A 14,638-nucleotide genomic window follows, 5' to 3' on the forward strand; every position below is an offset into this window, starting at 1 on the left:
GAGGATCTGCAGCATTCCCAGGGACAGGGTGTCTCTCTCACTTCGGCTGGGGAGTTGCTTCAAAGCCACCCATTGTCTCAACTGAATGAGTTCCCTATCTTCCTGCTGGAGCTGCACCCAGTCATCACGAGGTCGTCCCAGCCTGTGTGCCCCCGATGCCTCTCCGATCTGTCCCTGCGTCACCACCAACATCCTGACGAGGTTCCGAAACCCAAGAATTTCTTCTGCCTCCAGCTCTTCATCTCGGTTACGTCCAGGTCCCTCATGAGTCACTCCGGACAGAGCATCGGCATCTGTATTTTCAGCTCCTTTTCGATATGCGATCTTGTATCAGTATTTCGTCAAACAGGCCCCCCAATTTTGCTCCAGGGTCCCCCGTTTCACATTTTCTAGGTGGGCTAGAGGATTGCTGTCAGTGCATACCAAAACTTTGGACCCTGACATGTACTCGGCAAATTTCTCGGTAGTCGCCCACACTAGCGGCAGTAATTCCAGCTTAAAGGAACTGTAGTTATCTGGATTTCACTCTGAATCATGGAGAGACGAGCTCACACAAGCAATCACTCGCTCTTTTCCATCATGCATCTGTGACAATACAGCTCCTAGTCCATGTAGGCTTCAGTCCGTGTGAAGGATGAAGGGTTGAGAGAAGTCTGCATAGACCAGTATGTGTGCTTCAGTCAGGGCCATCTTCAGGGCTCGAAAGGCTCCTTCCTGGCTTTGCCCCCACTGGATGGTCTGCTTTTTTGCATCAGACGGCACTCTTTTCAACAACTCTAGCAGTGGATTGACAATACCAGTGAAGTCCTTCACAAACTGTCAATAGTATCCCGTAAGCCTCAGAAAAGCACACGCATCCTTCACTGTCTTCAGAGTGGGCCAGTCCAGTACTGCCGCTATCTTCTCACGGGCAGGTCTCACCCCCTCAGTGGATATGACGCGTCCGAGGTACTCAATCTGGTGGCGGAAAAGGTGGCATTTCTGAGGTTTCACTTTCAGTCCGTGTTTCTGCAGTCGACTCAAAACCTGCTCCAGCTGTTGGAGGTGCGCCTCGAAAGTAGCGCCATAGACAAAGATGTCATCCAGATAAATGAGGGTGGATTTGAAGTTCAGGTCTCAAAAAGACCACTCCATCAGTCGCTGAAAGGTTCCAGGCATGTTGGTAAGACCAAAGGGCATTCGGTTAAATTCGAACAACCCCAGAAGCAGTATGAACGCTGTCTTTGACCGGTCTTGCTCGGCCATGGGCACTTGCCTATATCCACTGGCCAGATCCAATGACGAGAAGTATTTGGCTTTTCCCAGGGCAGACAAAGACTTCTCAATTCTGGGTAGGCATAAGAGTCCCGCACTGTACAGACATTTAGCCTCTGGTAGTAAACACAGAAACGCAGGGTTCTATCCTTTTTCTGAACTAAAACAATGGGGTTGCCCATGGGCTCTGGCTCTCCTGTATGACTCCAATATGCAACATGTGTGCCAACATTTCTTTCACTTCCTGGTACATTTGTGGTGGGATCTGTCGATAGCGTTCCCGAATTGGTGGGGTATTTCCTGTGGGAATCCCATGAGTTATGGCTGTGGTGCACCCGAAATCATAGTTATGACGGACAAAGACATCCTGGTAATGCCCCAGCATAGCTTCTGTCTGCTGCACCTGTTATGATGAGAGTCCCGAGAGCTCAGCCCGCATCTGTTCCAGGATTCGGATCCCTTCTTTCATGGATGAAGGTTCTGCGGAAAATGTAATGGCTACAGTCCAAGGATCTCCTTGCTTCACCTCTAACTGAATAGCTTCCAGTAGTATCAGCTCTTCCGGCATACCCAATACTTGTGCCACCTCACTTTTGGGCGAGAGCGTGAGATTGTCCTCTCCCACGTTGACTCACATCGTGAACAGTGGCTAACGTTTGTGCGATGAGGAGCCCCGAAAGTAGTTGATCCATTAGGGCTGGCTCTATCAGGACTTCCATTCCTTCGAGGCGTGTACAAGACCACACAAGCAGCATGAGCAAAGTCTGTCCAGGCAGTAGGATGAGTTTGGCAGCTGCCAGAACTACCACCTTCCCCAAGACGTTCCCTTCATTTGACATTTCCTGAGCCTGGGCCACCCGTATCAGCTGTTCGAACACCTTCCTCTGGGTGGTGTGGGGGCTCCATCAATTGAGAAAAGTATCTGGTGTCTCACTGACCAGGATGGTCCCAAGCTCCTTCAACATATTCATTCCCAAAGTTATAGTGGGGCCATTGCCAGGGTCTCCAGCAGTCAGCACCACTTTTTTCTGGTCCACATCTTTGCTACAAACGGTAATTTGCATCCAGACCACCCCTGCAACTGGGATGTGCAATTGATTGGCAGCTGTTAACTTGATCACTGGGCTCCATTTAGACCACATCACCTCAGACAAATGACATCTGTAATAAGTTTCTGGCATGTTGGTCACTTGGGAACCGGTATAACTAGGCAGTGGACATCCATTTTGTCCCACATTAGAGGGCACAGGGAAACTAAACTTGTGGGACTACTTTCTCTTCTTTTTGGCTGCTCAGGCTCCGGGCAGCGTCCCTCAGCCACGGAACCCACTAGTTTAACAGCCAACAAGTAAGTGGCTTCCCCCGTCTTGCGCATCCTCGGGCATAAAGTCCAGTGTCCCCTCACCTGAAGCAAATTGGAGATCTCTGCTCGGGTTTGTCCCATTTATTGACAGGGCTCGGGATCAGTTCTGCCTCCGGAGGAGTTCGGAGTCACCACGTGTCTTTTCCTTAAGTCAGACCATTCTTGCCGCATGTTCTGGTTTTCTTTCCGGATTTCTCTAACCCAACCTGGCTCAGTTGCGGACAGGACAGATATCTCCCCACTCTGGACCTTCCCTGTCGAGGCTGCCATCCCATGCTCTTGCTTGCATGCACGCGCTTATGCCCAATTTCTAGGAAAGACATCTGCGGATTGACCCGCAAGCGCTCTCACAAGGCCTGCTTAAGCAGCGGATCATGAGGTTGGTCCGGTCCTTCATTTTTTCCCCCAGGCAACATGGGAGGCAGCCTCAACAGTTCCGGGCCCGGCTTGGTACAGGAACCCGCTGCCCGGTCCACCTCCTTACACTTGTACCAGCTTGCCGAGCTTTAAAGAAGCCACCAAATTATGACCATTATCACACACAACCAGACCTGGTTGGCGATTCAGCCATTAGCACCACTGATCCATCTGATTGTTTCCCTTTCAACAGCTCAGATGCATTGTGAGCTTTATCACCTAAACAGATGAGCTTCAGCAGAGAATGCTGCTGCTTCGCCAAGGCAATGATGCAGACTTCCCAGCTGGGGAGTGATTGGGAGGCTAGTTCTGCTGAGGATGAGGAGGAGGAGTAGAGACAGGAACTGGAAAAGTAGGAGACTGAAACCCTGATGGAAGTTGTGCCTGGTGTTCTTGGTGTGTGTAAGATGTGTGATGTCCCAGTGTCTGACTCTGTCCCAGACCCCATCAGGTTCACCCAGTGTGCCATCAGGGAAATGTATTGTCCCTGTCCACAAGAACTTGTCCAAGTGTCTGTGGTTAGGTGGGCCTTCCCTGTGACTGTGTTGGCCAGAGCATGAAAAATAGTGTTCTCTGAGAATCAGAAAGACTCTGTACCCACAAGCCGCAACAACATTTCCAGGGCTAGCAATCTGGCAATGTGGGTGTTTAGTGTTTGGGACTGTGGGTGGATATTTCAGCTTTTGGGCAGGGAAAACTGTACTGGACATGGTTGCTGACTAGAGTTGAGCGATACCGTCCGATACTTCAAAGTATCGTATCGGATGGTATCGGCCGATCTTTAAAAAAAGTATCGGTATCGCCGATTCCGATACCGGAAGTCCCATTCAAGTCTATGGGACTTCCGGTATCGGAATAAGAAAAACCCTTTCCTGCCCTTGTACAGCCTCTCTGGGGTCTGTACGGGCCTTTCGGGGGGCTGTGCCGGCCTGCCAGGGGGTCTGTGCAGGCTCCGGTGGTCTGTGCCGGCCTGCCGGTGGTCTGTGCAGGCTCCGGGGGGCTGTGCCGGCCTGCCGGGGGGCTGTGCCGGCCTGCCGGGGGGCTGTGCAGGCTCCGGGGGGCTGTGCCGGCCTGCCGGGGGGCTGTGCAGGCTCCGGGGGTCTGTGCAGGCATCGTCCGATGGGACTACAAGTCCCATCGGGCGATGCCTGCTACCATGACAGTGATTGACACATTAGCCAATGATGGGACAGTAGTAGTCCCATCATCCGGCTAATGTGTTAAATGTAAAAAAAAAAAAAAAAAAATTACATGCTACATACATACAACATGCATACTACATACATGCTACATTCATACTACATACTACATACATGCTACATTCATACTACATAAATACTACATGCAACATACATACTACATATATACTACATGCATGCTACATACATACTGCATGCTACATACATACCACATATATACTACATACATACGACATGCATGCTACATGCATGCTACATACATAACACATATATACTACATGCATGCTACATACATACTACATGCTACATACTACATATATACTACATGCATGCTACATACTACATGCTACATACATACTACATATATACTACATGCATGCTACATACATACTGCATGCTACATGCATGCTACATACATACTACATACATGCTACATACATACTACATACATACTACATACATGCTACATGCATGCTACATACATACCACATATATACTACATGCATGCTACATACATACTACATGCATGCTACATACATACTACATGCTACATACATACTACATATATACTACATGCATGCTACATACATACTACATGCTACATACATACTACATATATACTACATGCATGCTACATACATACTACATGCTACATACATACTACATATATACTACATGCATGCTACATACTACATGCTACATACATGCTACATACATACTACATGCATGCTACATACATACTACATGCTACATACATACCACATATATACTACATACATACAATACATTCATACAATACATACATAGACATACAGTACATATAACATAGAGTAACATACTTACCAATACTTGTCACATTGTTCCCCGAAGCCATTGTATGGCTATAAGTATGTTACTCTATGTTATATGTACTGTATGTCTATGTATGTATTGTATGAATGTATTGTATGTATGTAGTATATATGTGGTATGTATGTAGCATGTAGTATGTATGTAGCATGCATGTAGCATGCATGTAGTATGTATGTAGCATGCATGTAGTATGTATGTAGCATGCATGTAGTATGTATGTAGTATGTATGTAGTATGTATGTAGCATGCAGCATGTATGTAGCATGTATGTAGTATGTATGTAGTATATATGTAGTATGTATGTAGCATGTAGTATGTATGTAGCATGCATGTAGTATGTATGTAGTATGTATGTAGTATGTATGTAGCATGCAGTATGTATGTAGTATGTATGTAGTATGTATGTAGCATGCATGTAGTATGTATGTAGCATGTAGTATGTATGTAGCATGCATGTAGTATATATGTAGTATGTATGTAGCATGCATGTAGTATGTATGTAGTATGTATGTAGCATGCAGTATGTATGTAGTATGTATGTAGTATGTATGTAGCATGCATGTAGTATGTATGTAGCATGCATGTAGTATGTATGTAGTATGTATGTAGCATGCAGTATGTATGTAGCATGTATGTAGTATGTATGTAGTATATATGTAGTATGTATGTAGCATGCATGTAGTATGTATGTAGTATGTATGTAGCATGCAGTATGTATGTAGCTTGTATGTAGTATGTATGTAGTATATATGTAGTATGTATGTAGCATGCATGTAGTATGTATGTAGTATATATGTAGCATGCAGTATGTATGTAGCATGTATGTAGTATGTATGTAGTATATATGTAGTATGTATGTAGCATGCATGTAGCATGTATGTAGCATGCATGTAGTATGTATGTAGTATTTTTTTTTTTTTTTTTTTTTTTAACATTTAACACATTAGCCGGATGATGGGACTACTACTGTCCCATCATTGGCTAATGTGTCAATCACTGTCATGGTAGCAGGCATCGCCCGATGGGACTTGTAGTCCCATCGGACGATGCTTGCACAGACCCCCGGACATCAGCACAGCCCCCCGGCAGGCCGGCACAGCCCCCCGGCAGGCCGGTACAGACCCCCACAGGGTGCACAGCCCCCCGGCAGGCCGGTACAGACCCCGGGCAGTCCACACAGCCCCCCGGCAGGCCGGCACAGCCCCCCGGCAGGCCGGCAGAGACCCCCGGAAGGCCCGAAATGACGGCGCATCATGATGCGCACACACCGCGCATCATGATGACATCAGGCCGTCAATCAACTGAACTTCCGATTCCGATGCCGAATTCCGATATTGAAAAAATATCGGAAGTCGGTATCGGAATTCCGATACAGCAAGTATCGGCCGATACCCGATACTTGCGGTATCGGAATGCTCAACACTATTGCTGACTGTTGTGTCTGTGCAACTGCAGGCTGTGGGCAGGAGGCATCAGTGCCTGCTTAATAGACAATGGATGGGAAGGCCATACCACAGGGGGAAGTGGATTCACCTTCAGACACAGATTGTGTACCCAAGTATTCCACCCATCTACTGGGGTGCTCTGCTGACGTGCTTTTGCATGCTGGTGGTGCTCAGGTTGGCAGTGTTCTTGTTAGATTGGTTTGGCATATGCTGCATATTGCAGTTGTTTTGTCTGAAGGACTTTCAGAAATAAAATTCCATATAGGGGAACAATGCACCCTTGGCCTGTTATCTATCCGAGTGGAGTGGACTCTGTGGAACAGTTGACCAAGTACTCCCTCTGGTCAAACCACTACCTCTTCTTGCCTGTTTTTCGTGCTACAGATCCATACCTCTCTACACTGCTGTGCTCGCTTGGCATGTCACCGTGCCAGGTTGGATCAGTGGCCTCATCATTGACCACATCATCTTCCAATTCATCAATATGATCCTCCTGAGTTGCGATTTTAGACTGACCTGATGGCAACTATGCATCATGATCATCCACCACCTCTTCAGACGTGAATTGACTGTCCCCAACGTGGTTTACTCCTGGCCGTGAGTGCTCAAATATTTGGGCATCACTGAACTCCATCTCCTCATGACCCTCTTTAATGGTGCATGTTGAGAGGCCTAACAAATTACAAGGGAACATAAACAGTTCCTGAGAGTGGCCAGCGTTGGGGTCATATGTCTCCTGGGACTCTTGATGGTGGGAGGAAGGAGGACCAGGTTGAGGATTCAGAGGCCCAGCCTCTTGGCTGCTGAGACGGGACTGGGTGGAATACTTTGAGGTGCTGCTTGTCAACATACTGGAGCCCTTGTCTGCCATATAACTCACAACATCCTCACACTTGTCTGGGTTTGTCAGTGGTGTAGGGCACTGACCAAATTTTGACCAGAAGCTAGAACGAGATCCAGTCATCTTCTGATATGTAACGCAACAATGGCGGGCACCACCACATCCATGTCCATTAACGTCACCCTTTCTCATATTGAATTCATTATGCTTATGAAAAAAATTTCTGGCTTTATTTTTCACAAGTACCCTCACAGAGATGTTATGTACAAATTCCCTGTATCTAGCAATATGTGGCTATTTTGATTCCGGATATCAGCTGTATTATAAACAGGAACAGCAGACTTATGGAAATTACAGGTAAATAGTCACGTTTGTGTATCACAGCAGGCTTTGCACCAATCGCACAACTGTTAGATAAAAATACGCTATTTATTAAACCAATAGAAAATTTGTATTTTTTTATATGGCCTTGCTGACACACGGCAACAGCAGACTAAGGAAAATTACTGCCACTGGTAAATTGTGGCATTTGCTTATCTTTGCACGGATTTCACCAGTCGCACAACTGCTATATAAAGATACACTATTTATTTAACCAATAGAAAATTAGTATTTTTTTAATATCTCTTTGCTGACACATGACAACAACAGGCAAAGGAAAATTATTACCACTGGTAAATTGTGATGTCTGCGTATCTCTGCACAGTTTGTGCCAGTAGCACACCTACAAGATAAAAATACGCTATTTATTTAACCAATACAATTTTTTTTAATTTTTTTAGATCGTCTTTATTTGACACACCAATAGCAGACTCCATAGTTCAGCAGGTTTTGCGCTAGTTGCACAACTGCTAGATAAGTATTAGCTATTTAAGCAATATATGAGGAATATTACTAAGCTATTAGCTTTTAAAAAGGATGTTAGTATATGCTGGCATTGAGGAATATTATTTAGCTGTAAAAAACAAGTTTTTTTATATGGTACTACGCAGCAATATTATGTAGCTGCAAAAATATTGGTTTACTATATGCTGGTTGTAACTAATATTAATTGACTCTAAAAAGAGCTGCTTTGTATATTATGGTAGTGGATGAATCTCTGCCTCTCTCTCCATAATCCCACAGTCTGCTCCTAAACTATTCAACACAATGTAAACTAGCAGAGATCTCCAGCATGTACTTGCAATGGTGATTGATAACACCCAGGTGCCTACCTTTCACTCTCCCTCATTTTAAATCTCTCCCTATCTCCATGTAACAAATCACTAATCTTCACGCTCATGAGCTCTTAAGAGAGCTTTTTGGAATCACAAACTCTCCTAACTCTGTTTCCGGCTGCAATGTGTGCAAGATGGCACCGGCAGCCCTTAAATATCCCCTATGATGCAGAAAGGCTAGCCAATCACAGTAATGCCACATCAAAGATTGCACTGGCATTACTGTGATTGGCAAGCAAGGCCAGTATGTTCATTGGCTGCAAATAAAGCGCCAAACATGCTGGGTCTGTCACTCCAATATACCGAGGTGAATTCCAAATTACTCGTCGAGTAACGAATAGCCCGAATAGCGTACTATTCATGCAAGTAATGAATAGTGCCGAATGTATTCGCTCATCACTAAAAATAATTGTAGTGTGTAAACTTTTGACTTTGTAAAAATGCCTTAAAACTTTTTTGTCTCTCTCATTATTCTTGCATTTGGCAAATATTAATAATTATGGTAATCCTAATTGACATATAACGGGAAAGATTTATTCTGATTTTATGTCAGATATTGAGAAAAACATGCATATGTGTCTTTTTATGTAATGTATGTAAACTTCTGTTTTCAACTGCAATTACCTTCACTTCTTTCTCACTAGTATGCTTCCTGAAAGCAAAGGAAGACAATCATTGCCTGCAATTGCTAGAACTTCTGTCTCGATGGCAAGTTGTGGTGCTTCTAATGCTGATAGTGTAAGAGGAGGAAGCAGTTCATCTGATGCAGTGAGTAACCAGAGACAGAGAAGGATTAACAGTTTTTTTACTAAACAGTCGAGCACAGCAATACTCCTCGCAGGGAGGCAATGAAAAAGGGTAACAAGAACATGCAAAATAAACAGTGAACTTATCGGTTGAAGTTCTGGCAGGGGGAAGGCTGGAATATCTCCCGGCGACTTTGCAAATGGCACACAAAGTCTCTGGTTCTGTTCCGCAGGAAGGAATAGCACTGTCACCCGACAGTGCCGAAGGATGCCAATCCTCTGGATGAATGTCCCAGGAATGGTGCCAGGCACGGGTCGCAAGCACATGCATTATGCACAACAGTTCACGGTCTCTCAAATTAGACTTTAGGCTGTGCCAACGGTATCCCAGGAGAAACAACAGTATACAATGGTTTGCTCACAGATGGTAACTCAATAGCATCAGGGGTAATCTCTAAGTCAGCACACGGAGGTCTGAATACAGGGGAGTCATCAGTAGGAGCCGCAGAGAGGGAGTTAACCATCTCCTGTCACCTTCCCACCAAGTCTGCTCTGTTCCCGCGCTCAGGCCCCCTTAAGTACGTTAACCGTCTCCTGTCACCTTCCCGCCAAGTCTGCTCTGTTCCCACGCTCAGGCCCCCTTAAGTACCTCACATCCCCTGCTGTTTGACCAGATGGTTCCTCCCTCCCAGGGGAAATCTCCCCCGCTAGCAGTGGTGACAGCTCCGATAGTTCCAGCCTTAAAGGGCACTGCACACCGCTGATTCCGTCTTGTCTCATCTTCTTACAATAGTGACTCACATTTTTAGCCATAGTATGGGCTATTTTTTTCTTTTACACTACACCATACATTGACACATTTAATTTTATCATACATTTTACACAAAATTAATTTTAACTTTTTATGGTCTTTTAAACCTCAGTTGTTCAATCCTTGACAATAAGGATTTAATAAGAAATTCTAGGTAGGTAGGTACAAGTACAGAAAACAACATGTGTCAGCAGGCTGCAGTTCAGCAACAGTATAGCACATTGTACAATACAAAATAATATTGTGGTACCGCGTTATCCAGGAAAATCAAGGTAAATACTTATGTCCCGCAAAAAAAGAAAAGTATGCCATCTCTTCTCAGTAATTCACTTGTAATATAGCCTGATGAAGGGGACTTTTGAGCCCTGAAAGCTTGGAAATATAATTTCCTGGGTTAGCCAATAAAGGTATAACTCTTTGAATACTTTTCTCATTTTTTTGAGACATAAGTATTTACCTCGAGCTATAGCACTTATAATTGTTAACTTGGACTAGTTTAAACAGGTGTGCAAAAACAGACATGCACAGGTATTGCAAATGTCTAATTTTTTTTCTATTTTTTTTAAATCAAATTTCATAACTTTTCACAAAAATCGCACAATAAAACCAAAAAGTCAGCATCTGCAACAGGGTGCTGTATTGGTGTGTGCAAATATAAAATTTGACTTTTTAAAATAGATATAAAGTCTTTCACTATAATCTTTTAGTGTAAATGTACTTTATTTTGTTTTGTAGTAAAACTCTTATTTATACATTACTTTGGAAGCAACTCCTTAGGATAAGTTACACAGCTCATTCTTTCAAGCCATTGTGTAAACCTAGAGTTACCTTTTATTATTAACTAGATGGAGGCCAGATACTATTGCATCGGAAGGGCGGTAATGTCACGATGGGGGCAGGCATGCAGCGTTGAGAATCTCTCCCCCATGTGCTCACCCACCTATTCACTCTCACTTTCCCCATATGCTGACTTCTCCCGTCTGTGCTCTCTTCTTTGACCTGTCTACCCCATGTGCTGTCCCCCTTGTCTGCTGTCTCTCTCCTTCCTGTGCTGTGTTCTCCCCTCATATGCTTTCCCATTTGAGCTGCCTCCCCCCTGTGCCCTGTCTCTCTCACCCCTGTATCTGAATATGTACAGAACATATCACAGCTCCTGGGCAGGGGAGAAAGCAAAAGACAATACTGACATTACAGCAGGAGATCGCTCAGGATACATTTTGGGAAGTAAAATATTATTTAAAAACAGTCAGTGAAATATTTTACCTCACAAAATGAATCCTCTGTGATCCCCTGCTGTAATGTCAGTATTGTCTTTTGCTTCTTCCCCTGCCCAGGAGATGTGGTATGCTCCGTACACGATCATACACAGACAATTTTTAAAATGAACTTTCGTTTGTGGGAAAAACCCTTTAATGTGACCACCAGGATCAGCCGAATGATTCACTACACCTGCGTGGAATTTGCGCAGGTGCAGTGTGACGGTGTTCTGCTGGTGGTACCGCGCAAGAGGCTGCGTGAGTGTGTGAGTGTGTGAGAGTGTAAGAGTGTGAGTGTGTGAGAGTGTGAATAATGTGTACAGCGTATAGAGTGTGTGTGTGTTCGCGTGGTGCGACAGTGTTCCGCTGGTGGTACCGCGCAATAGGTTGGTACCAGCAGCAGTTTCCATATTGAGTTACCCATCACTTGGGTGTCCCAATATGGCGGTCCATGAACTTCCTCTGCTTGGAATTCTGGGATATGGTGACATCTGGACAGAACAGGAAATGAAAACATTACAAGGCAATTATATAAATAGATAAGTGACTTGCATTTTCTTGTATCTGGTAGGGTCCATTCTATCATTACCAGTGAGACCACCCACTTTAAAAGAATATAAATATTTCTCTATCCAAAAACTGATAACAATGCTTTGTCAGTAATATGAAAAATGTATGTTATTTTCTTTCTACCTAGTAAAATCCTTATGTAAAAAAATGTCTATAAGCAAAAATGAGCTAAAGTGATTCAACGTTTATAATAAATTTCCAAAAGTCAGTTATGGGGATTAACTGACAACCAAGTATTTATTTTAAGAACTTGCCAAGAGTAGTTTATCCTCCTTTGAGGCATTCAAGATGCTTACACTATGTGCCGCTAGGCCTTGTGTGTTTTTATGTTAAGCAGAAACCGTATAGAGAAAAGTTATTAGTAACTCTATGGATGCATAATTCAGTCGTCTGTTGCTTATATGTCTTAACTATTCCATATTTATTGAGCATGACAATCTCAAGTGCACTCAAAGTGGATAATGTTTTAATCTCTGGGAGTCTTTGAAGCTGAGTTTTAGGGCTGACTTAGCATCCTACATACTTTCGACACAAAGCAATTTACCAGCATTTCTGATATTGGACCAACACTTATAAAAGATTATTTGAGGTCAGTTCTGAACATTTCAGTAACTTCAGATTTTACACTTATTCTCGGTAGGATTGAGTTTTATACGAAACTTTTTTGTGTCTTATTCCTTACGTTTAAAAATGATTGATTGTATGTAAAGCAAATTGCTTTCTTTCCAAAAAAGGAATCCAGCACTGATAGACATTTTACAATATACATTACTCAATTATAGAAAACTCTCTGTGACCTCACACTTGTAAAATAGAGGAAAAGAGCACATGTCTTCTGAGTTTAAAGTCATCGGTTAAATTCATATGAACATTTTTGCTCATTAAATACATTATTTAAAGCAGCGAAAAGTATTGTTTATTATAAAAAGTCTTAATGGGGCATGTGGTATTCCGATGAATATACTCCATATACTCCTTAGGAGGAGTTTAATCTATAAAAGAATTTTACTTTTAGCGCATAATAACAAACTGAAAAATTTTAGCTAATTTTTCAAAGATATCATAGACATTTAAAGGATTGTGTATTGTTAAAGGGAACCTGTCACCAGAAAAATATAATGCAATCTGTAGGCACCATTTTATAGAGCAGGGGGAGCTGAGTAGATTGATCTATAGTTTGGTGAGAAAAGATTCAATATAATTTGTGATTTAATCATTTAAACTTCTGCTCTTTCTGGGATTTTCAGTCCTGTGGGTGGTCCTTTCAGTGACTGACAGCTGTCTCTATACACAGTAACACAAAAAAACTGTATGTCACTAATAGGACCGCCCACTGGACCAAAAAGCCCAGAAGGAGGATGAAATGATTAAAACACCAGTTACACTAAATCATTTCTCAAAAGACTATATACCAATCTACTCAGCCCTCCCTGAGCTATAACATGATGCTTTAAGATTGAAATACATTTTCCAGGTGATAGGTTCCCCTTAAAATTAAAAGGGTTGTCCCAAATTAGCAAAATTAGCTGTGTTTTTTTTAAAAATGCAAAATTCCTGTACACTGGTAAATTGTGTTATTACATCTGCATAGTCTCTTTAATGTAACCGATCTGCAATATCAAATATATGTTTATTCATGTTTAGGTTTAGTGCTGTTTTCAGAAGATATCAGTCACATTTTTCTAATCTTTTACAGTTCCCCCAAGGGTGGTTTGCATGTTAATGACCAGACCAATTTTTACAATTCTGACCACTGTCCCTTTATGAGGTGATAACTCTGGAATGCTTCCATTTATCCCAGTGATTCTGTCATTGTTTTCTCATGACATATTGTACTTCATGTTAGTGGTAAAATTTCTTTGATATGACTTGTGTTTATTTGTGAAAAAAGCAGAAATTTGATGAAAATTTTGAAAATTTAGCAATTTTCCAAATTTGAATTTTCATGCCCTTAAAACCGAGAAATATGTCACATAAAATAGTTAATAAATTACATTTTCCATAAGTCTACTTTACATCAGCACAATTTTGGAACCAAAATTTTTTATTGTTAGGAAGTTATAAGGGTTAAAAGTTGATCAGCGATTTCTCATTTTTACATCACCATTTTTTTTTAGGGACCACATCACATTTGATGTCACTTTGAGGGGCTATATGATAGAAAATACCCAAAAGTGACACCATTCTAAAGACACCCCTGAGCGTGCTCAAAACCACATTCAAGAAGTTTATTAACCCCTTAGGTGCTTCACAGGAATTTTTAGAATGTTTAAAAAAATGTACATTTAACTTTTCATCATAAAAAATTTACTTCAGATCCAATTTGTTTTATTTTTTCAAGGTTAACAGGAGAAATTGGACACAAAAAGTAGTTGTACAATTTGTCCTGAGCATGCTGATACCCCATATATGCAGGTATAACACTGTTTGGGTGCACGGCAGAGCTCCGAAAGGAAGGAGCGCGATTTGACTTTTCAACACAAAATTGGTTGGAATTGAGATCGGACGCTATGTCGCTTTTGGTGAGCCCCCCGATGTGCCGATGTGCCTAAACAGTGGAAACCCCCACAAGTGACACCATTTTGGAAAGTAGACCCCTAAGGAATTTATCTAGATGTGTGGTAGAGCCGTAAAAATAAAAAAATCTTATTTTTTCACAAAAATAAT

This window comes from Dendrobates tinctorius, unplaced genomic scaffold (assembly GCF_039654945.1).
Source record: "Dendrobates tinctorius isolate UK_male_01 unplaced genomic scaffold, ASM3965494v1 ptg000082l, whole genome shotgun sequence".
Taxonomy (NCBI): Eukaryota; Metazoa; Chordata; class Amphibia; order Anura; family Dendrobatidae; genus Dendrobates; species Dendrobates tinctorius.